A 24490-nucleotide genomic window follows, 5' to 3' on the forward strand; every position below is an offset into this window, starting at 1 on the left:
TTTTCTTAAGAGGCTCCGCAAGCCAAATCGGGGGATCGGTTTATATGGGGGCTATATATACTTATGGACCGATGTGGACCAATTTTTGCATGGTTGTTAGAGACCATATACCAACACCATGTACCAAATTTCAGCCGGATCGGATGAAATTTGCTTCTCTCAGAGCAATCGCAAGCCAAATTTGGGGGTCAGTTTATATGGGAGCTATACGTAAAAGTGAACCGATACCATTTGCAATACCATCCGACCTACATCAATAACAACTATTTGTGCCAAGTTTCAAGTCGTTCGGAAGTTAGCGTGATTTCAACAGACGGACGGACGGACGGGCATGCTCAGATCGGCTCAGAATTTCACCACGACCCAGAATATATATACTTTATGGGGTCTTAGAGCAATATTTCGATGTGTTACAAACGGAATGACAAAGTTAATATACCCCCGTCCTATGGTGGAGGGTATAACAAGTTGATTTATTTTGTCAGAAGATTGTAACTTTAATTGCTTTCTCGATTATAAGGGAATTCTTCCATTCAACTTTAATTAATTACATCGCACAATTGAAACAGCCTTTCTTCTACATTCTAACCAGAGCCATTTCGGAACTGTACACTATACGACAAAATATGTATGGCAACCCTGTTTTACAGTTATTTCATTTCTCTCACTCTCAATAAAAATATTCTCTGTTAGAATTATTCAGTCACAATAACACATCAGTGAGAAATAAACATTGTTTTCTGCAGCAATACCATTTACAACGTAGAATTTTTATTTGTGACTCTCAATGAATTTCTCCCATAATTTACTTTAAGATCGAATGTTTTGATAAATATTGTAGAAACAAATGTTACAACAATTTTGAATGAAAACATAATACAAGTAAACAGTGAAGATCAATGTAGCAAATAAATATGATTTATAATTGTCAATTGTCCCTTAAACTAAAAATATATTGTAGTGAAATGTGTTTGACTAATACTGTGCATATGTGTGAAGATAAAAGGAGACAGTAAAAAAATATATAAAAATTAGTAGTGATACACTACAGTGATATTGTGGTAAGTTCTTAATTTTGAAGTTTCTTTAAAATACTTATGTACATATGTTCTGCTCTGCTCGGCACTGCATCGAAATGTGCAGTGTCTACTCAGGTTAATAAAGCCACGTAGCAAAAAGTTTACGTATAGTAAACCAATTTTTATAAAAAAAAAAGATTTGACATTAAAGATTGGTATTAGGCGCACATATGGGTTCCACCCATTACAATTACCTTTCTTAAATATTTTAATTTTAATTTAGTCCTTATACTACAATTATACGAGTAGTTAGTTATATACTTTGACAATTTTTAAATAAGCTGATATTTCAGTGTTTCAAATTTTTCGTGAAATAAACTTTGATAAGTTGAAATTTCGACTCATTGAAATATTGCCGTAAGCACATAGATTTGTTGTTCTTAAAATGTCAATACGGCGGCAAATAATTTTCTATTATAAAATCAAGTTGAGGTTATCCGAATGGTAATGAGATTAGTTGTACAACCAATATTACCATCTAATTAACAATTCATTCATATAAGTTAGATTTTTGCAACTTATATTAAATGATTATGGTTATCATCTGCCTATTTGGGTGCTAAATTTGAGTCGAGATGAATATATTTGGTGACGCACAGTGATTCGAAATCGCTTTTTTTGGAAATAATTCTATAACTTTTGAACAAATAAAGATATTAACATAATTTTTTCTTTGTATGGTATTTTCCACTAACTTGGAAACCCCTTTATATTGAAATTTTTTGGGAATTAAAAACATGAATTGAAATCTTTATTACTTTTGAACTAATTGTGATATCATTATGATTTTTATTGAGTTTTGCAGGGAAAATTATTTTATTTTTTATACCCTCCACCAGGGATCCGGAGCGGTCCATTTTTTTCGCTCCGCTCCGCTCCCGCTCCGGAGAAAAATAAACCGCTCCGCTCCACGCTCCGCTCCGAGAAAAAAAATCGCTCCGCTCCGCTCCTCTTCGAGAAAATTATAGTACAAACATTGTATTATTTGTACAATTGAGTTTTATTTTATGGGGGCACAGCGTGACCCCATTTGTCGAAATCGGGCGATACATATATATGGGAGCTATATCTAAATTTGATCCGATTTCTTCCAAATTCAATAGCGTTCGTCCTTGTGCCCAAAAAACTCCCTGTACCAAATTTCATCAAAATCTGTTAATAATTGCGACCAGAATCCTGTGAACAACAAATACATGAACAGACGGACGGACCAAACCAAGCGCTAGATCAACTCAGGAGGTGATTCTGAGTCGATCGGTATATATTTTATGGGGTCTAAAATCAATATTACTGGTAGGCACATTTTTTGGCAGATCAAACTTATTATACCCTAATCACTATGTGGTTTAGGGTATAATGACTTTAAAACAATGTGTTGAAACATTTTATTCATTTTGATGATTTTTTCAGAAATATTAAATCCATTTTGACTTCATTAAAACGAAATTTTCATTCATGTTAGGATACACATTTTTATGTCGAATCACTTAGCTATAAGGACAAACAGACTTCATTCAAAAGTTTAGAGACTTTTAGACAAGGAAACAACTTTATTTCAGAGAAATACGTCTTCTATTCTAAGCAAAATTCGTATTTTAAGCATGTGAAATATTTGGCCTCCCGACAATATTCTTTGCGGTGCACCATCTACTATTTAATATGTGATAGAAACCAAATTTATGAAAATGGACCAAAATGGGCCAAATTCTGTTTGGTCCGACCATCGGACCAAATTTAAAAATTAGAAATCTTTTGGTCCAATTTTGGTCCGATCGGACCAACACGGCAACGCTGATTGGAATTGAAAGTCTATACACAGAGTAGAAGTAACTACTTGTTGTTTTGCAACAGACGTAGAGTAGAGGTTTTGTTATATTTGTAATGTGTGTGTATATTTATGTTTGCAACAACCTCCATCGAAATCAGTCCGTGGTATACCTAAGAATATTCTTAATCAGATCCAGTGTTACCTAGTTTCGCTTTTTTCCCCTTTATTGTAAAAATACATTTTCGAACAACGTTTTTAAGAAATGTTCGTTCTCAAAAAAGTAGATAACATGCAATCATACAAGTCAAGTAATTAATTTTCAATGTGAAAAATTAAAATAAATGTATATGTGCACATTTTTCAACCAAAATTGAAACTATCCATAATTTTAATAAAATTTTCGAGAACTAATATCAGAAATAAGAGAATGCTAGACTATAGTACAATAGTAAAGCAAATATGAATGTCCTTACACTGAAAAAAGCATACCAGGTTCCAAAGATTTTGTCTTTACTTTAACAGTTTGGGTATTAATTCCGAGCCAAAGAAGCGAAGGATACTTTAAAGTCGCAATTCTCTTTTAAATTTGGGGGTTATGTACTTGCTTCTAGGAAGCAAATGTTAATTTTTAATTTTTTAGATTTTTTTCGTCAGTTGTTATCAAAATCCTTTAAAAACGAGTTAACGACAATTTTATTTTCCGTATTAAGACTCTACTTCCAGTAGAAATTATGCTATGTTTCAAGTAAACAGTGTCTTTAAAATAAAGTGTTGAAAACATGTCTTATTTTTTAACGATTTTTTGCTTTGTAGGCAAGATGCAAAAAGGAAACAAAAGACAATTTTATTAATTTTAAAGAATTTTTCTTAATTATTAAAGTCACGTTGACCTTACCTCAAAAATTTTAACTTTCATGTTATGATACACATTTTTAAGTAAAATCACTTTATTATAAGGATATTACAACTTCATTCAAAAGTTTATTGACTTTTGGACAAGAAAAAGAACTTTATTTTAGAGAAATGCGTCTTCCATGTTAAGCAAAATTTGCATTCTTATTCTAAGGACATGAAATCTTTGACTTCACGACATTTTTTTTTTCTGCGCAGAAAACTAAAAAATTAAATATAAATAAGATCGTTTAATTGCATTTATTTGACCTTCATTACAAACATCTTTGTAGTAATACGGGATGAAATTGATCGAAAGTACTGTTGTTACTTTTACACGCAAAAAAATAATTCTTTCCTCCCAAACGAAATTTTAGACAAACAAAGTTCGTTTCTCATTTGCTTTTCGATGTAAGGAAGTGTATTTGGGAGAAAAGTATATACTTTTTGTGATAACCGTTTATTCTTTTCCAGGATGTAGAAACAATTTCATAAGGACAAACTCAAAAAAAAAACATTGTTTTCTTGCTAATTGCATTTTCCCTCATATCTTTCTCACACCCACGATGTTTTTTAGTTCTTAACACCTTTTCCTGTAATACCAACAATGTAGAAGAAATTATACGATTTTATAAATTTTTAAAATTTTGTTTACCTTTCGCCTGGACGGAGAATCGAACCGCGGACCATGCACTTTGTAAGCCAACACACTAACCACTGAGCTATGTACCTGTTATGGTCATCAATAGATAAATATCCATATAAGTTACATTTATATAGCATAGCTTGCGGCGCCCACGAACCGAATAAACAAAGTTTATTTAACAGAAACAAACATTTAGTTTGGCACCGTGGTGCAGTGGTTGCTACGTCCGACTTGCATGCCAAGGGTCGTGGGTTCGATTTCTGCTTCGACCAAAGTTTTTTTTTTTGTTTTTTTTTGTACATATATTCCAGATATGTTCGGAAGATTCCGAAAAAATGTTCAACATTTCATTGTAGTATATTGAATTTTGAACTGCAAAATGTGTCTTATTAAAGACCTAAAGTCAGAAAAGAACAGTGTTTGATATAAACGAAATGGACTGTGTTGTTGTTTCAAAAATAACTTTTTTTATTGAAAAAATAAAAATTTTGTAACAAACGAATTTTTTTGGTGATAAAAGTTTAAAATTTTGGAAGCAATTCAAAAAACTCTAACAAAAGAAAAACGTTTTCGGTACACGTTTTCCAAACGTTTTTTTTTTTCTTTGCGTGTACAACACATACTAGAAATATATTTTGACATTTGCCGTTTTTGAAAACAATTACTAAAAAACCACGTTGTGTTTTCCCCAATGTACGTACGTACAAAAATACATATCGTACATTTTAAACGTTTACTCACACTACGCTAAGTACTAGCTAAATTTGAAATTACCTACACAGTGTAATTTCAAAGTTACACTCCGCTTCGCTCCGGATCCCTGCCCTCCACCATAGGGAGGGGGTATATTAACTTTGTCATTCCGTTTGTAACACATCGAAATATTGCTCTAAGACCCCATAAAGTATATATATTCTGGGTCGTGGTGAAATTCTGAGTCGATCTGAGCATGTCCGTCCGTCCGTCTGTTGAAATCACGCTAACTTCCGAACGAAACAAGCGATCGACTTGAAACTTGGCACAAGTAGTTGTTATTGATGTAGGTTGGATGGTATTGCAAATGGGCAATATCGGTCCACTTTTACGTATAGCCCCCATATAAATGGACCCCCAAATTTGGCTTGCGATTGCTCTAAGAGAAGAAAATTTCATCCGATCCGGCTGAAATTTGGTATATAGTGTTAGTATATGGTCTCTAACAACCATGCAAAAATTGGTCCACATCGGTCGATAATTACATATAGCCCCCATATAAACCGATCCCCCGATTTGGCTTGTGGAGCCTCTAAGAGAAGCAAATTTCATTCGATCCGGTTGAAATTTGGTACATGGTGTTAGTATATGGTCTCTAACAACCATGCAACAATTGGTCCACATCGGTCCATAATTACATATAGCACCCATATAAACCGATCCCCCGATTTGGCTTGCGGAGCCTCTAAGAGAAGCAAATTTCATCCGATCTGGCTGAAATTTGGTACATGGTGTTAGTATATAGTCTCTAATGACCATGCAAAAATTGGTCCACATCGGTTCATAATTATATATATAAATCGATCACCAGATTTGACCTCCGGAGCCCCTTGGAAGAGCAAAATTCATCCGATTCAGTTGAAATTTAGTACGTGATGTTAGTATATGGTATCCAACAATCATGCAGGAGGTGGTTCATATCAGTCCATAATTATATATAGCCCCCATATAAACCGATCCCCAGATTTGACCTCTGGTGCCTTTTGGAGAAGCAAAATTCATTCGATCTGGTTAAAATTTGGTACGTGGTGGTAGTATATGATATTTAACAACCATGCCAAAAATGGTCCCTATCAGTCCATAATCATATATAGCCCCCATATAAACCGATCCCGAGATTTTGTTTTGGAGCCTCTTGGAGGAGAAAATTTCATCCGAGTCAGTTGAAATTTGGTACATTGTGCTAGTATAGGGCCGTTAACAACCATGCCTAACTACGTCCATACCGGTCTATAGTTATATATAGCCCTTAGATAAATCGATCCCCAATCACACAAAAAGTGGTCCATATCAAGTTCATAATTCACCACTGTGGTATCACAATGGACTGAATAGTCTAAGTGAGCCTGATACATCGGGCTGCCACATAACCTAACCTAACCTAAGTTCATAATTCTATATAGCCCCCATATTTCAATTTCCATGTCGATTCATAATTATTTGTAGACTTACCTATACATAACTTGTTTGTCTAATATATACCACGTATGGACTAACTCACAATTTAGAAAACGATGTTAAGAAGTTTTAAGATACCACAACGCAAGTAATTCGATTGTGGATGATAGTCTTTCGTAGAAGTTTCTACGCAATCCATGGTGGAGGGTACATAAGATTCGGCCTGGCCGAACTTACGGCCGTATATACTTGTTTTCCATTTTTTCACAATAACAAATGTTGCTTCACAAAAGACGCTCTATGTCACAAACTAATTGACTTACCGATGTCAAATTTTGACACGAATCATTTGAAGGTTGGTACTATACAAAAATAATATGCATTTAAAGGGCGATACGGTCAAAATTTGGTTAACATAAACTTGACGTATTTCTTTCAATTTTGCATTTAAAAAACCTGAACACCCCTCATTTTGAAGGTGTGTGTGTGTAGAATGTTGCTCCTATTTTGATTTTGGAATTCACTCTTCAGTTGTCAAAATGCCGTCCAAGCAAGAAGAGCAGCGTATCAAAATTTTGCTCGCGCATCGCGAAAATCCGAACTACTCGCACGCAAAGCTGGCAAAATCGCTAAAAGTTGCCAAATCGACCATTACAAATGTAATTAAAGTGTTTGGGGAACGTTTGTCGACAGCCAGGAAGTCTGGATCGGGGGGAAATCGAAAACCGGAAGCCGCCGAGATGACAAAGAGAGTTGCCGGTAGTTTCAAGCGAAACCCTAACCTCTCTCTCCGAGATGCCGTAAATAAGCTGGGTGTATCGTCTACAACCGTACATCGAGCCAAAAAACGAGCCGGACTATCGACTAACAAGAAGGTAGTGACTCCAAATCGCGATGATAAACTAAATACGACGGCCAAAGCGCGATCCCGGAGGCTGTACACGACGATGCTGACGAAGTTTGACTGCGTGGTAATGGACGACGAAACCTACGTCAAAGCCGACTACAAGCATCTTCCGGGACAGGAGTTTTATACGGCAAAAGAAGGGGAAAGGTAGCAGATATTTTCAAGCACATAAAACTGTCAAAGTTCGCAAAGAAATATCTGGTTTGGCAAGCCATCTGTACCTGTGGCTTGAAAAGCAGCATTTTCATAGCTTCCGGGACAGTCAACCAAGAAATTTACGTGAAAGAGTGTTTGAATAAACGTCTGCTGCCTTTCCTGAAGAAACACGGTTGTTCCGTACTGTTTTGGCCGGATTTGGCATCTTGCCATTACGGTAAAAAGGCCATGGAGTGGTACGCCGCCAACAACGTGCAGGTGGTTCCCAAGGACAAGAACCATCCCAACACGCCAGAGCTCCGCCCAATTGAGAAATACTGGGCTAGTGTCAAGCGGAACCTAAAGAAGACCAAAAAAACTGCTAAGGACGAGCAGCAGTTCAAGGCAGACTGGCTTTCTGCGGCGAAGAAGGTGGACAAGGTGGCTGTACAAAATCTGATGGCAGGTGTCAAGCGTGAGGCCCGGCAATTCGGATTTGGAAAAGCGAAAGCCTAACTGAATATTTTTCCTGAATTTTATACTAATTGAACTTGAAAAAGAAATTTAATTTGATTTTTTAAATAAACGATTTCACCGATTTACACGCGTTTTCCCTTGACCAAATTTTGACCGTATCACCCTTTAATACTAGCGACGTCGTCTATGTGTCAGACCGGGGATTTATCAGCCAACCTATTATAATTTAGTTCATTTTTCGCACAACGTAGTTCATTCTTCCTATAAAACAGTTTACTTGTTTTTCTGTGTAGTAGGAAGTAAATATGTATTCAATAGTTTTTGTTTTTCATTAATTTTTATTGTTATACCTTTTAATATAAGTATTTTTATATAAAGCGGTATGCTAAAGTGGGCACGACGAATTTTCTTGGAGAACTATGAAGTATCGACATTTTGCCTAACCACGGCGAATTTTCTTGGGATCAGCTTTCATAGCCGGTTTAGCTTTAGTCTTTTTGATGGGAGCTTTCTTTGCAACGGCTTTCTTAAGTGTACGATGCTTCCTAGTTATTGTTGGTTTTTTCCCCTTTGGATTTAGTTTTCTGTGGTTTTTGGATGGAGGTGCTCCAGCGCCTCCAGCGGCTGGAGAACTTCCTCCAGACGATGACCCACTACCGTAGTAATCGTAGTAATAATCATCCCCGGATCCAGATCCAGATCCACTTAGTCCACTCTCTTCATCATCAGTTGCAACATCAGCACTTTCTTCTTCAGCTGCAGCATTACACTCAATGAATATTGTGGCCAATAAGCCAAGTAGCGTAAAATAAAATAAAAGTTTCATCTTCAACAATTTAATAAAAACAATTCGATATTATTTTAGAGCTCTGAATATTGTTCTGATATCTCTTGGATCTAAGATCCTATTTATATCCAAATTTTACGAAAATTAGTTGTATAAGAATTCGGTATTTTGATTAGCTTCATAGTTTATTTAATGCAAGTAAATAGTAAAATTTTCACTTCTAATTAGTAATATTAATTAAACACACATAGGTTTGTTTCATAAATAGCTTTTAAGTTAGAGAATAGATTTGTATGTACTATATTCATAAATATAGGCGGTAATAAGAAATAATAACAGTATGTACGTAAAAAATATACACTAATTTCCTAATCAATCCTTTACTAATTTCACACAACGTATTTGTATTATGGCACTTCGCAAAGATGCAAACAATTAGCAACATTAGAACGCAGTTAATAAACCTATCAATTAAGTCAATATTCCACAAAATGAAGCAAACATACCCAGCAAAAAAAATTGGAAGTTGCTCCACAAACATTTCTTTTAAAGCCCATCCCAGGATCCCCCATCGAGTTTCTTCAACTTCCGATGAAGTCCTTTTGGACAAGTTCACAAACATTTCTTCTAAAGCGCGTCGTGGGATCCCCCAATGATTTTTTTCCACTTCCGATGCAATCCTTTTGGACAAGTGCACAAACATTTCTTCTAAAGCGTATCTTGGGATCCCCCAAGTGAAATTGGTTTCTACTTCCGATGCAGTCCTTTTGGACAAGTATTAGAAAGAACGCAATCAGGGTATTTTAAGTGCAAATTTTGGACAGTTAAATTTAAAAAAAATAGAAAACTAATAAAAAAATATAAAATTAATAAAAAAGTAAAAAAAAAAATAATAATAATAAAAAATAAATTTCATCCCCGCTGGGATTTGAACCTGTGCCGTTTGACTTTTTCGCTTCCATGGAAGTTCTTTTGAGAAGATTTTGCAAATTACGAGAATTTTTATTTTTTTGGTTTATTTGTAGGATCATGTCACACACATTTGAATTGACCTTTCGACGCTTTATATTCAATGGCGTTTGTGGCTGAGTGTGCTAAGGCGTTCTGTTATGGTGCCAGCAAACCCAGGTTCAAGCCCTGGCCAGAGCGAAAAAGTTTTTCAAATTGTAAAAATTAGATAATAGGAAAATAATAGTGTAATAAAACATATGGTTGAAAAAAAGTGAAATTGGTTGAAAAAATTTTTTTTTCGCTTTTTAAATTTCTTCATTCAAATTAACTTCCAGGGCACAACTTCTAAAGTAATGCAAATGATCCAAAAAGGGAGTACTTCCGTCTTATGACAAGCCCGTGTAAAATTCATTGGAATCATTCAGTTTGGGGATCCAAACTACTTTTTTGGAGCTCTTTTTTTGCTGGGTAGAAAAACAAGTAAGTAAAGTAAAAAGTCGGGCGGGGCCGACTATATCATATCCTAAACCACCCCTATTAGTAAACATAAACATTTCTGGGGTATCATTGGTATAGATTTTGAAGATAAATCGCATTTCCATATTTAAGAACTTTAGGGGTACATGGGAGTCTTGTCACAATCTGAGCAGAAATGTCTGATATTAAGAGCTATAGTTTATTTTCACCTACAGAGTTAGTATGCCACAAATATTGAGTCCAATTTAAACAAGTGAGGGCGGGGCCGACTATATCGTACCCTAAACCGTGGGGGTGAATTAGTAAACATAAGCATTTGTGGCGTATCATTAGTATAGGTTTTGGGTGTCAATTAGTTGTGGTATGATTGATACCACAGAAGGTTACTTTGTGTAAAATTTGAGTACGATCAGTTAATAAATCAGGCCCCTATGGTCAAAAATAAGTTTATTAGGGGCAAATTTTTCAAAATCGGGCGATACATATATATGGGAGCTATATCTAAATTTGAACCGATTTCGATGAAATTTTGCACATACAGTTAGTGCTATAGAAGATTACATTTAGCCAACCTTTGTTACGATCGGTTGATAAATAGGGGTTTTACGACCAAATATGGCAAAATCGGGCGATACATATAAAGGGTGATTTGTTAAGAGCTTGATAACTTTTTAAAAAAAAAAAAACGCATAAAATTTGCAAAATCTCATCGGTTCTTTATTTGAAACGTTAGATTGGTCCATGACATTTACTTTTTGAAGATAATTTCATTTAAATGTTGACCGCGGCTGCGTCTTAGGTGGTCCATTCGGAAAGTCCAATTTTGGGCAACTTTTTCGAGCATTTCGGCCGGAATAGCCCGAATTTCTTCGGAAATGTTGTCTTCCAAAGCTGGAATAGTTGCTGGCTTATTTCTGTAGACTTTAGACTTGACGTAGCCCCACAAAAAATAGTCTAAAGGCGTCAAATCGCATGATCTTGGTGGCCAACTTACCGGTCCATTTCTTGAGATGAATTGTTCTCCGAAGTTTTCCCTCAAAATGGCCATAGAATCGCGAGCTGTGTGGCATGTAGCGCCATCTTGTTGAAACCACATGTCAACCAAGTTCAGTTCTTCCATTTTTGGCAACAAAAAGTTTGTTAGCATCGAACGATAGCGATCGCCATTCACCGTAACGTTGCGTCCAACAGCATCTTTGAAAAAATACGGTCCAATGATTCCACCAGCGTACAAACCACACCAAACAGTGCATTTTTCGGGATGCATGGGCAGTTCTTGAACGGCTTCTGGTTGCTCTTCACTCCAAATGCGGCAATTTTGCTTATTTACGTAGCCATTCAACCAGAAATGAGCCTCATCGCTGAACAAAATTTGTCGATAAAAAAGCGGATTTTCTGCCAACTTTTCTAGGGCCCATTCACTGAAAATTCGACGTTGTGGCAGATCGTAAGTCTATTCATGATGAAATGTCAAAGCATACTGAGCATCTTTCTCTTTGACACCATGTCTGAAATCCCACGTGATCTGTCAAATACTAATGCATGAAAATCCTAACCTCAAAAGAATCACCCTTTATATGGGAGCTATATCCACATCTGAACCGATTTCGATGAAATTGCGCACATTCAGTTAGAGGTATAGAAGATTATATTTAGCCAACTTTGAGCACTATCGGTTGATAAATAAGGATTTTACGGCCAAATTTGGCAAAATCGGGCGATACATATATATGGGAGCTATTTCTAAATCTGAACCGATTTCAACAAAATTTTGCAAACTTAAAGGGCGATGAAATAGTTTACTATGTGCAAAATTTGATGACGATCGGTTTGTAAAAAAGCGCAACGTGACTCCATTTGTCGAAATCGGGCGATGCATATATATAGGAGCTATATCTAAATTTGATCCGATTTCTTCCAAATTCAATAGCGTTCGCCCTTGTGCCCAAAAAACACCCTGTACCAAATTTCATCCAAATCGGTTAATAATTGCGACCGGAATCCTGTGAACAACAAATACATGGACAGACGGACGGACGGACACCAAGCGCTAGATCGACTCAAGAGGTGAATCTGAGTCGATCGGTATTATTTTATGTGGTCTAAATTCAATATTTCTGGTAGGCACATTTTTTAGCCGATCAAACTTATTATACCCTGACCACTCTGTGGTTTAGGGTATAAATATGGGAAATATGAAGCCAGAGAAATTTTAATGCAATTGTACAAAAGAGTATTTATGATTTATCAGGCGATATATATGTATTCGAGATATAGGACAATTTTAGTAATATTTTCAATTTTTGCTACTCATCAGTTACGATTTTACAAGGATATTGGTTAGATTCCGCAAAGATATGTGGTCAAGTGTGGGTTGTGAAATATTATTTGGTCAAGTCGGGCGACTTGGAGCCTTATTTAAAACTCAACCGTTCTGTGGAAATTCTGGCATTACAGTGTGTAGGATATGACAAAGATAAGGGGAAATCATCACAGAATTTTGTGTAAAGTGTGGGAATTATGGTGTCTTTATCTAAATCTGATCCAAATTAGATCAAACTTGACACACTTAAATATCATATTAAATATATTCTCTGTGGAAATATATTTAATATGATATTTCAATTGGAGGAAAATCCTATTGAAAATGGGTCTAAAATATGAGATAGTCTACCATATTTCCCCAACTCTGGTGTACGTATATATGGGAGTTATATATGATCTGAACCGATTTTGACTAAATTTGACATGCATAGTTAGAATGATAATTCCGCAATCTCTGCAAAATTTCACGTAAATGGGAGTATAACTTTGGCCCCCGTGGTCATATGTGTTTAAATCGGGCGAAAGATATTTATGGGCGCAATATCTAAATCTGAACCGATTTCAACCAAATTTGTCACACTTACTGATACTATTAAACGTACTCCTTGCGCAAAATTTAAAGCAAGTCAGGGAAAAACTCTCGCTTTTGAGATCATATAGGCGCAAGCAGGACGAAAGATATATATGGGAGCTATATCTAAATCTGAACTAGAATCTCAATTCTACTCTCTGTGCAACATTTCACGAAAATCGGTAGTACACTTTGGCCTCTGTTGCCCTATGAGTCCAAATCGGACGAAAGATATATATGAGAGCTATATCTAAATCTAAACCGATTTGGCTGATTTTTTGCAAGTTTTTCGAGAATATTCGGATGTACGGAAATTGAAGAACATCGTTTGATAAACACGCCGATTATGACCAGATCGGGGATAAATGTATATGACAGCTATATCTAAATCTGAATCGATTTTTCCCAAACTCAATAGCGATTGTCTGCGTTCCAAAAAACGACTTTATGCCAAATTTGAGGATGATCGGATTTAAACTGCGACCTGTACTTTGCGCACAAAAATACATGAACAGCATCCTGTGCTACAGAGATGCACACAAAGCCCATGAGAAGGGCAAATAGTAAAATATTTAGGAATTTCAATTTCAATTTTGTTTTGAATTGTATTACAAAACTCAATTGACTGATGATTTGAAATGATAGATATGGCCATATATATACCGAAAATTTAATCCTAAATGTTGGTTAAGTTGTATTCAAATTATTTGCAATACGTATTACAATACAAATTTGCCTGGAAACATTAATTTGGGTGGGTAAGCCGCCCGGTTTTGTCAATATATACATAGTAAATAAATAGTTTACAGTATTTTATATATGTACGTCAATTTTTTTTTATATTTTTCAATTTTGTTGTTATTATTATACCCTTCACCACTACTGTGGTACAGGGTATAATAAGTTTGTGCATTTGTATGTAACGCCAAGAAGGAGTAATCATAGACCAACCTTTTAGTATACGGATCGGCTTAGAATTAAATTCTGAGTCGATTTAGCGATGTCCGTCTGTCTGTCTGTCTGTCCGTCTGTCTGTCTGTCTGTTGATGTATTTTTGTGTGCAAAGTAGAGCTCGCAGTTTTAGTCCGATTGTCCTAAAATTTGGTATAGGGTCCTGTTTCGGCTCAAAGACGATCCCTATTGATTTTGGAAAAAATCGGTTCAGATTTAGATATAGCTGCCATATATATTTTTCACCGATCTGGTCATAATTGGCGTGTATATCAACCGATCTTCCTCAAATTCCGTACATCCGAATATTTTATGAGTCTCGAAAAACTTGCAAAATATCAGCAAAATCGGTTCAGATTTAGATATAGCTCCCATATATAGCTTTCGCCCGATTTACACTCATTTGCCAACAGAGGCCAATTTTTTTGCTCCGATTTAGTTGAAATTTTGCATAGGGAGTAGAATTAGCGTTGTAACTATGCGTGTCAAATTTGCTTGAAATCGGTTCAGATTTGGATATATCTCCCATATAAAGCTTTCGCCCGATTTACACTCATATGACCACAGAGGCCAATTTTTAACTCCGATTTAGTTGAAATTTTGCACAGGGAGTAGAATTAGTATTGTAGCTATGCGTGCCAAATTTGGTTGAAATCGGTTCAGATTTAGATATAGCTCCCATATATATGTTTTTCTGATTTCGACAAAAATGGTCAAAATACCAACATTTTCCTTGTAAAATCGCCACTGCTTAGGCGAAAAGTTGTAAAAATTACTCTAATTTTCCTAAACTTCTAATACATATATATCGAGCGATAAATCATAAATAAACGTTTCCCATATTTTTTTACTAACATTGTGTTCCACCCTAGTGCATTAGCCGACTTAAATTTTGAGTCTATAGATTTTGTAGAAGTCTATCAAATTCTTCCAGATGGAGTGATATTTAAATGTATGTATTTGGGACAAACCTTTATATATTGCCCCCAACACATTTGACGGATGTGATATGGTATCGAAAATTTAGATCTACAAAGTGGTGCAGGGTATAATATAGTCGGCCCGCCCGACTTTAGACTTTCCTTACTGGTTTTTCATATAAAACAGATATCGGAAGTTTATCTACCTTAGATCGCTTAGATCGCAGTGTAAGTAAATATCAAATTAAACATCATGTGTGTTTTTCCCATTCACATTCGTTAGAATCAAATTACAGATTTAACCTATTTTAACATCGAATATATTTTTGAGATTATTTTGGAAATGGTAGACAGAGAATACAAATTGGTGTTAGTAACCGAATTTGTTGACTAGTAGAAAAGTCTTCGTACTCTTAATGAAATTGGACATTGGTATTAGGCCAACGAAATAGTTTTCTAAATACAATGAAATATTTCGTTAAGGCAATGTTTTTATATCCTCCACCATAGTAACTTTATCATTTACCATTTGTAACACATCGAAATATTGGACTAAGACCACATAAAGTAGATATATTCTGGATCGTGGCCAGGTCGAATAGTATTCCCAATCGAACAACTTTTACGTATACCCTCGTATCACAATGGATTGAATAGTCTAAGTGAGCCTGAATCTTAATCGGGCTGCCACTTTAACCTATACCCCCCGTATAAACCGACCTCCAGATTTGGCTTGCGGAGCCCCTTAGAGAAGGAAATTTCATCCTATCAGGCTGAAATTTTGTACGTTTTTTTAGTATAAAGGGTGATACGGTCAAAATTTGGTCAAGGGAAAACGCGGGTAAATTGGTGAAATCGTTTATTTAAAAAATCAAATTAAATTTCTTTTTCAAGTTCAATTAGTATAAAATTCAGGAAAAATATTCAGTTAGGCTTTCACTTTTCCAAATCCGAATTGCCGGGCCTCACGCTTGACACCTGCCATCAGATTTCGTACAGCCACCTTGTCCACCTTCTTCGCCGCAGAAAGCCAGTTTGCCTTGAATTGCTGCTTAGCAGTTTTTTGCTCTTCTTTAGGTTCCGCTTGACAATAGCCCAGTATTTCTCAATTGGGCGGAGCTCTGGCGTGTTGGGAGGGTTCTTGTCCTTGGGAACCACCTGCACGTTGTTGGCGGCGTACCACTCCATGGCCTTTTTACCGTAATGGCAAGATGCCAAATTCGGCCAAAACAGTACGGAACAACCGTGTTTCTTCAGGAAAGGTAGCAGACGTTTATTCAAACACTCTTTCACGTAAATTTCTTGGTTGACAGTCCCGGAAGCTATGAAAATGCTGCTTTTCAAGCCAAAGGTACAGATGGCTTGGAAACCAGATATTTCTTTGCGAACTTTGACAGCTTTATGTGCTTGAAAATATCTGCTACCTTTCCCCTTCCTTTTGCCGTATAAAACTCCTGTCCCGGAAGCTGCTTGTAGTCGGCTTTGACGTAGGTTTCGTCGTCCATTACCACGCAGTCAAACTTCGTCAGCATCGTCGTGTACAGCCTCCGGATGATAGGATTTAAACTGCGACCTGTACTTTGCGCACAAAAATACATGAACAGACAGACGGACGGACAGACAGACAGACGGACGGACATCGTTAAATCTACTCAGAATTTAATTCTAAGACGATCGGTATACTAATCGAGGGGTCTCAGACTTTTCCTTCTTGCCGTTACATACAAATGCACAAACTTATTATACCCTGTACCACAGTAGAGGTGAAGGGTATAAAAAGAAAGATTTAAAAAAATCTAAATTTTTCTAGAAATTCCCCATCGAATCCCCAAGTCATCAACTCAAAAATTTAATCTCCATCCACGAATGAAAATCCACAATTTGGAGGAAAATCCCCAATATTGGCAATACTGCACACAAAAAAATTTCACGAAATTTTTCCAATTAAAATTTTAATTGAGTTTTAAAAAATATTCAATTAAAAATTTAATTGATTCAACAAATTTTTTAATTGAAACAAAAATCAATCACAAAAATAATAGTATTAATTAATTTTTTAATTGGATCAATTAACTTTTTAATTGAACTTCAATTAATTTTTTAATTGATACTATCATTTCTGTGATTGAAGACATTTCAATTAAAAACTAATTGGATCAATTAATTTAGTGATTGAATCAGAAAATTTTTTTTTTGTGTGTGGTTATACAAATGAGAGTGGTGTTGTTGTTACAAAATAAAAGTGAGATTTTTGACTAAAAAGTAATTGACACCATATTTTATGAAAATATTTTTCATTTATTTATAAGATATAGAAAAAGTAAAATTTTCTTAAAATCTAATCAAACTGTATCGATCGTTTCCAATTATTGTGCCGAGTAGTGCCGTGGTTCATTCATTTATCCTTTTTTTCCAGCCTTCTTCTTGCCTTTCTTTGACTTCTTCTTGTTCTTCTTCTTTGGTTTCTTGCTCTTCTTGTTCTTCTTCTTCTTATTTTTCTTGTTCTTCTTATTATTTTTCTTGTTCTTCTTCTTTGGCTTTTTCTTGGGTTTCTTGGTCGTTTTAACCGCAGGTTTCTTGGTAGTAGATGGAGTCGACGGCATAGCCGAGGAGTTATCAACTGCAGAATCACCAGGTTCAGTAGGACCTACATCTGTTGGTGCTTCTGTACCTCCTGCCGGGCTATCGGTTGGCTCTTCACCTGAGGGTTCTGCTGGGGCATCAGTGGGTGCTTCGGTGGCTTCTGCTGGTGTTTCGGCTGGTGCTTCGGTGGCTTCTGCTGGTGTTTCGGCTGGTGCTTCGGTGGCTTCTGCTGGTGCTTCGGTAGCATCCTGTGCTACAGAGACGCACACAAAGCCCATGAGAAGGGCAAATAGTAAAATATTTAGGAATTTCATTTTCAATTTTGTTTTGAATTGTGTTACAAAACTCAATTGACTGATGATTTGAAATGATAGATATGGTCATATATATACCGAAAATTTAATCCTAAATTTTGGTTATGTTGTATTCAAATTATTTGCAATACGTATTACAATACAAATTTGCCTGGAAACATTAATTTGGGTGGGTAAGTCGCCCGGTTTTGTCAATATATACATAGTAAATAAATAGTTTACAGTATTTTATATATGTACGTCAATTTGTTTTTATATTTTTCAATTTTGTTGTTATTGTTTTTCATATAAAACAGATATCGGAAGTTTATCTACCTTAGATCGCTTAGATCGCCGTGTAAGTAAATATCAAATTAAACATCATGTGTGTTTTTCCCATTCACATTCGTTAGAATCAAATTACAGATTTAACCTATTTTAACATCGAATATATTTTTGAGATTATTTTGGAAATGGTACACAGAGAATACAAATTGGTGTTAGTAACCGAATTTGTTGACTAGTAGAAAAGTCTTCGTAATCTTAATTAAATTGGACATTGGTATTAGGCCAACGAAATAGTTTTCTAAATACAATGAAATATTTCGTTAAGGCAATATTTTTATATCCTCTACCATGAGATGGGGGTATAGTAACTTTATCATTTACCATTTGTAACACATCGAAATATTGGACTAAGACCATAAAGTAGATATATTCTGGATCGTGGCCAGGTCAATCGAACAACTTTTACGTATACCCACGTATCACAATGGACTGAATAGTTTAAGTGAGCCTGAATCTTAATCGGGCTGCCACTTTAACCTATAGCCCCGTATAAACCGACCTCCAGATTTGGCTTGCGGAGCCTCTTGGAGAAGCAAATTTCATCCGATCAGGCTGAAATTTTGTACGTTTTTTTTTAGTATATGGCCGCTCACAAACATGCAAAAATTGGTCGATATCGGTCCATAATTATATAGAGCCCCCATATAAACGGATCCGCAGATTTGACCTCCGGAGCCTCTTGGAAGAACAAATTTCATCAGATTCGGTTGAAAGTTTGTACGTTTTGTTAGTACATGGTTTCTAACAACCACTAAAAAAATTGATCCATATCGGACCATAATTATATTTAGCCACCATATAAACCAATCCCCAGATTTGGTTTGCGGAGACTCTTAGAGAAGCAAATTTCATCCAATCAGGCTGCAATTTTGTACGTTATGTTAGTATATGATGCAAAAATTGGTCCATATTGGTCAATAGTTATATAGCCCCCAGATTAACTGATCCCCAGATTTTATTTTTAAGCCTCTGGATAAGCAAATTTCATTTGATCTTGCTAAAACTTGGTACTAATCACTCAAAAATTGGACCATATCAGTTCATAATTGTATATAGCCTCCATATAAACCGTCCCCCACATGTCACTTCTGGCTCTCTAATTACGGCGTAAAAATTCATACCGATGAAGAACTGAATTATATCGTGGTGAAATCCTGAATCAATCTAAACATGTCCGTCTGTTGAAATCACACTAACATCCGAACGAAACAAGCTATCGACTTGAAACTTGGGATAAGTAGTTGTTATTGATGTTGTTCGGATGGTATTGCAAAGTTCGATTCCTGCTTCGACCGAACACCAAAAAGTTTTTCAGCGGTGGAATATCCCACCTCAGTAATGCTGGTGACATTTCTGAGGGTTTCAAAACTTCTCTAAAGGGTGATATGGTCAAAATTTGGTCAAGGGAAAACGCGTGTAAATCGGTGAAATCGTTTATTTAAAAAACCAAATTAAATTTCTTTTTCAAGTTCATTTAGTGTAAAATTCAGGAAAAATATTCAGTTAGGCTTTCGCTTTTCCAAATCCGAATTGCCGGGACTCACGCTTGACACCTGCCATCAGATTTTGTACAGCCACCTTGTCCACCTTCTTCTCCGCAGAAAGCCAGCTTGCCTTGGACTGCTGCTCGTCCTTAGCAGTTTTTTTGGTCTTCTTTAGGTTCCGCTTGACAATAGCCCAGTATTTCTCAATTGGGCGGAGCTCTGGCGTGTTGGGAGGGTTCTTGTCCTTGGGAACCACCTGCACGTTGTTGGCGGCGTACCACTCCATGGCTTTTTTCCAGAATGGCACGATGCCAAATCCGGCCAAAACAGTACGGAACAACCGTGTTTCTTCAGGAAAGGCAGCAGACGTTTATTCAAACACTCTTTCACATAAATTTCTTGGTTGACAGTCCCGGAAGCTATGAAAATGCTGCTTTTCAAGCCACAGGTACAGATGGCTTCCCAAACCAGATATTTCTTTGCGAACTTTGACAGTTTTATGTGCTTGAAAATATCTGCTACCTTTCCCCTTCATTTTGCCGTATAAAACTCCTGTCCCGGAAGCTGCGTGTAGTCGGCTTTGACGTAGGTTTCGTCGTCCATTACCACGCAGTCAAACTTCGTCAGCATTGTCGTGTACAGCTTCCGGGATTGCGCTTTGGCCGCCGTATTTTGTTTACCATCGCGATTTGGAGTCACTACCTTCTTGTAAGCCGATAGTCCGGCTCGTTTTTTGGCTCGATGCACGGTTGTAGACGATACACCCAGCTTATTTGCGGCATCTCGGAGAGAGAGGTTAGGGTTTCGCTTGAAACTACCGGCAACTCTCTTTGTCGTCTCAATGGCTTCCGGTTTTCGATTTCCCCCCGATCCAGACTTCCTGGCTGTCGACAAACGTTCCCCAAACACTTTAATTACATTTGTAACGGTTGATTTGGCAACTTTTAGCGATTTTGACCAAATTTTGACCGTATCACCCTTTAAGTAGTTTCACTGCAATGTGGAACGCCGTTCGGACTCGGCTATAAAAAGGAGGTCCCTTGTCATTGAGCTTAACATGGAATCGGACAGCACTCAGTGATAAGAGAAAAGTTCACCAATGTGGTATCACAATGGACTGAATAGTCTAAGTGAGCCTGATACATCGGGCTGACACCTAACCTAACCTACGTATAGCCCCCATATAAACCGACCCCCAGATTTGCCTTGCTGAGCCTCTTAGAGAAGCAAATTTCAACCTCTATGTTAATACCCATGCAAAAATTGGTCCATATTGGTCCATAATTATATATATATATATATATATCGCCCCCATATAAACCGATCACCGGATTTGACCTCCGAAGCCTCTTGGAGGAGCAAAATTCATCCAATCGTGGTCTTAGTATATGGTCAGCAACAATCATGAGAAAATTTTTCCATATCGGTCCATAATTATATATAGCCCCATATAAACCGATCCCCAGATTTGACCTCCGGAGGCTCTTCACCCAGAGAACAATTTGGTTGGAAATCGATTCTCATAATGAAAATTCTACATTTAGAATTATATATTAGGTGTGGTAACCTATTTTCTTTAACGCAATCATCTTTTCATACTTACTATCATTTGGCAATCATTTCAATAGAATTTCGTTTGTGATACAAAACAAATGGTTGAAGCAACAAAATCTATATCTTTTGAAGCATTTGTTTCCAATTCTGTTGACACAACCAACGTTAAATAAATTTCATAACTGCCATTTAGCAATCAGCACTGACATACAGTATTCACAACCGAATCCTATTTGAAATATTTTTAAATGTCACTTCAATTTTTATACCCTCCACCATAGGATGGGGGTATATTAACTTTGTCATTCCGTTTGTAACACATCGAAATATCCCAAGATTTGACCTCCGGAGCCTCTTGGAGGGGCAAAATTCATCCGATCCGATTGAAATTTGGTACCGGATGTTAGTATATAGTCTCTAACAACCATGCAAAAATTGGTCCATAGCGGTCCATAATTATATATAGCCCCCATATAAACCGATCCCCAGATTTGACCTCCGGAGACTTTTGATGGGGCAAAATTCATCCGATCCGGTTGAAATTTGGTACCTGATGTTAGTATACGGCCTCTAACAACCATGCAAAAATTGGTCCATATCGGTCCATAATTATATATAGCTCCCATATAAACCGATCCCCAGATTTGACCACCGGAGCCTCTTGGAGGAGCAAAATTCATCCGATCCGGTTGAAATTTAGTACGTGGTCTTAGTCTATGATATCTAACAACCGCGCAAAATTTGGTCCATATCGGTCCATAATTATATATAGCCCCCATATAAACCGATCCCCAGATTTGACCTCCGGAGCCTCTTGGAGGGGCAAAATTCATCCGATCCGGTTGAAATTTGGTACCTGATGTTAGTATACGGTCTCTAACAACCATGCAAAAATTGGTCCATATCGGTCCATAAATATATATAGCTCCCATATAAACCGATCCCCAGATTTGACCTCCGGAGCCTCTTGGAGGAGCAAACTTCATCCTACCCGATTGAAATTTGGTACGTGGTATTAGTATATGGTCTCTAACAACAATGCAAAAACTGGTCCATATCGGTCCATAATTATATATAGCTCCCATATAAACCGATCCCCAGGTTTGACCTCCGGAGCCTCTTGGAGGGGCAAAATTCATCCGATCCGTTTGAAATTGGGTACCTGATGTTAGTATACGGTCTCTAACAAGCATGCAAAAATTGGTCCATATCGGTCCATAATTATATATAGCTCCCATATAAACCGATCCCCAGATTTGAACTCTGGAACCTCTTGGATGAGCAAAATTCATCCGATCCAATTGAAATTTAGTACGTGGTGTTAGTATATGGTCTCTAACAACCATGCAAAAATTGGTCCATATCGGTCCATAATTATATATAGTTCCCATATAAACCGTCCCCAGATTTGACGTCCGGAACCTCTTGGAGGAGCAAAAGTCATCCGATACGGTTGAAATTTGGTACATTTTGTCAATATATGGCCTCTAACAGCCATGTAAAAATTGGTCCATATCGGTCTTTAGTTATATATAGCCGATGACTTATTACAAAAAAATTGGTCCATATCGCCAAAAATAATCTACCAAAACTTTATTTCCATAGAAAATTTTGTCAAATTTTATTACTATAGAAAGTTTTGTCAAAATTTCATTTCTATAGAAAGTTTTGTCAAAAGTTTATTTCTATACAAATGTTTGTCAAAACTTTATTTCCATAGAAAATTTTGTCAAAATTTTATTTCTATAGAAAATATTGTAATCTACCAAAACTTTATTTCTATAGAAAATTTTGTCAAATTTTATTACTATAGAAAGTTTTGTTAAAATTTCATTTCTATAGAAAGTTTTGTCAAAAGTTTATTTCTATAGAAATGTTTGTCAAAATTTTATTTCTATAGAAAATTTTGTAAAAAATTTATTTCTGTAGAAAATTTTGTCAACATTTTATTTCTATACAAAATTTTGTCAAAATTTTATTTCTATACAAAATTTTGTCAACATTTTATTTCTATAGAAATTTTTGTCAAAATTGTATTGCTATAGAAAATTTTGTCAACATTTTTCTTCCATAGAAAATTTTGTCAACATTTTATTTCTATAGAAAATTTTGTCAAGTTTTTATTTCTATAGAAAATTTTGTCAAATTTTTATTTCTATAGAAAATTTTGTCAAAATTTTATTTCTATAGAAAATTTTGTCAAACTTGATTATATACGTATTTAATCGGCCTTTTTTTGTTTAATATATACCCCGTATGGGCTAATTTACAATTTAGAAGACAGTGTTAAAAAGTTTTACGATACCTTGCCATCGGCAAGTGTTATCGCAACCCAAGTAATTCGATTGTGGATAACAGCCTTTAGTAGAAGTTCCTACGCAATCCATGGTGGAGGGTACATAAGATTCGGCCTGGCCGAACTTTCGGCCGTATATACTTGTTGTTAATTATTTGGTCCTCAAAGAAGATATTTTCTTTTTCAATTAAACGTCACAAATGACGATTTTTAAACCGCTACAAAATGGCATCCACAATGCTGTTCAAAGCATTCTTTTTATGACAACCGGCTGTAATTAAAGGACGTAAGTAAAAGATATATTAACGATATAGGAGTGGATCATTTATGTTGGGTATATTATAGGGCATAAATAATCATACGTACCACACCCCAATCTGATTTAACGATATATCTCCAGGATGCTTTGTGTACTTGGAACCTCACAGAGATGTCGTTGTGAATAAAGTGGTAGGTTCTGAACTGAGTGCACCAAAATCTAACTAATCTTATTTGATTTATTTTTAAACAATAATCCAATATGTCAACGTTGTACAACGGACCCAAATGGATACAAAGATAATTGAGTATAACAAGATTAAGCATTGTGCTCTTATAAAGAGAAAACAAATGTCAAGTTGTAGAGTGCTATGAGAAAAAAATTGTTTTATTTGTCAATTTTTTCCAAAGCAGCTCTGCCCAGGAATAAATTTAAACGGCAATATTCACATAAAACCATAATGAATATTCGCTTTAATATACACATACGTTTTATTTTAATTTTCTACAATCGTTTTGGTATTGCTTTTGTGGGATTTTATTCAGAAATTTATGAAAAACACAAATGTTATGATATTTTCCGACGCAAACGGCAGTACATTTGAGAGACACGTCGACGCAAACTTTATGATATTTTG

General features: G+C 36.1%; 1 protein-coding gene across 2 annotated transcripts in view; it reads left to right on the plus strand.

Annotated features, from left to right (window-relative positions):
- The first annotated feature begins 842 nt into the window (after window positions 1–842).
- LOC142231916 (uncharacterized) overlaps window positions 843–24490 on the plus strand; it is a 334412-nt gene continuing 310764 nt past the window's right edge. For both annotated transcript variants that reach the window (XM_075302581.1, XM_075302582.1), the window contains exon 1: window positions 843–1061. The gene's annotated coding sequence lies outside the window, so the exon portion shown is untranslated. The remainder of the gene's footprint in view (window positions 1062–24490) is intronic.

The sequence above is a fragment of the Haematobia irritans genome, chromosome 3 (genome assembly GCF_050003625.1).
Source record: "Haematobia irritans isolate KBUSLIRL chromosome 3, ASM5000362v1, whole genome shotgun sequence".
NCBI lineage: Eukaryota > Metazoa > Arthropoda > Insecta > Diptera > Muscidae > Haematobia > Haematobia irritans.